This window comes from Orycteropus afer, unplaced genomic scaffold, assembly GCF_000298275.1.
Source record: "Orycteropus afer afer isolate SDZICR_OR568_19922 unplaced genomic scaffold, OryAfe1.0 scaffold00336, whole genome shotgun sequence".
Taxonomy (NCBI): Eukaryota; Metazoa; Chordata; class Mammalia; order Tubulidentata; family Orycteropodidae; genus Orycteropus; species Orycteropus afer.
The window spans coordinates 1830565-1832146 of NW_006921923.1; the positions used below are offsets into that span (position 1 = coordinate 1830565).

At 36.3% G+C, this 1582-nt stretch overlaps 1 protein-coding gene across 1 annotated transcript in view; it reads left to right on the forward strand.

The window, feature by feature from the left end:
• The window catches only part of PRPS1 (phosphoribosyl pyrophosphate synthetase 1), a 37060-nt gene that overhangs the window by 17325 nt on the left and 18153 nt on the right, over positions 1 to 1582 (forward strand). The window lies entirely within an intron of this gene.

Consider the following 1582-nt stretch of genomic DNA (forward strand, 5'->3'; position numbering starts at 1 on the left):
CAAGAGGCAGAACTGAAGCCCAGCCCCTAGAGCCTGGCACTTTGAACTTGGACTTAAAGCCTCCAAACTGTGAGAGAATAAACTCCTGTTTGTTAAGGTCATCCCATTTGTGGTATATTCTTGTCAGAGCAGCACTGGGTAACCAGAACAGATAGGGAGGCTTTGGGATCAGACCTAGGTTTGAATACTGGCTCTTATTAGCTTTGTAACCTTGGACACGTTATTTAACTTCTCTGAACATACAGTGTTTGATTATTATAAGTATCAGATGATATGATATCTATCCTGAGTTGGAATATGTTGGAATTCATTTGTAGTATAATGTCTAGCACAAAACAGGTACTCATTAAATGGGAGCTGTTATTGTCAATGTTATTGTTCTTGAGTATCCAAAATCTTAAAATTAGAGCTACAGATACTGGATCTCTCTTTCTAGCATAAAACCGAAGTAAGTGGAATGGAATGCCACCTAATATTTCATACTTTTTAAGGAGATTTTCAAAGGAAAGAAACCCCAGATAAGCAAAACACTACTAAAGAACAGCAACAAAGTAGGAGGCCTTACATGTCCTGATCTCAAAACCTGCTATATACCCACAGTTGTCAAAACAGCCTGGTACTGCTACAACAACAGACACATAGACCAATGGAACAGAATTGAGAACTCAGAAGTAAATCCATTCACCTGGGGACAGCTGGTCTTTGACAAAGGTGAAAACCCATTAAATGGGGAAGAGATAGTCTCTTTAACAAGTAGGGCTGGCACAACTGGATATCCATTTGCAGAAAATTGAAACAGGATCCATACTTCACACTATATACAAAAACTAACTCAAGATGGATCAAAGACCTACATGTAAAACTTAAAACTATATTAAAAAAAAGGAGTGAACTTCAGAGCCCTAATACATCTTACAAATACACTATCAAACTATAATGAAAACCACACAAACAACAAAAGACAAATTAGACAACAGGGACCTCCTAAAAATTAAACATTTATACACATCAAAAGATATCATCAGAAGAGTAAAAGGAGAACCAGCCTACAGATTGGAGAAACATTTTTGGCAATAAGGGCCTAATCTCTAAAATTTGTTGGCTTACAGCCAAACAATAGACAGGCATATAGAGTGAACATTTACACCTGGTAGCTACACTACTTAGAATGATCAGTCATGGGAAAGCAGAAGGGCAGTATTTGCACAGGGAGATAGCTCAGGAGACAGGAATACATAGGAAAAAAAGAAGAAAAATATTTGGCTAAATAAATCCATCTACTCCAGAGAAATTGTTCTACTCCATTAGGCACAAAAGCAAACATTTGTGATTTTAGAAAACAATTATTTTTTTTATTCTGATACATAGATATCTATTCTTAGTATTCATTTTCAGTGATTTCCTATTGACTATGGAATAAACTCCAGGGAAAAAAAATTGTAGAAAACTTTAACACCACCACAACAAAAAGACAAACAATCCAATTGAAAAGAGGGCAGAGGAAATGAACAGACACTTCACCAATGAAGACATTCAGACAGCCAACAAATACATGAAGAATTGCTCGCAATTGTTAGTCATT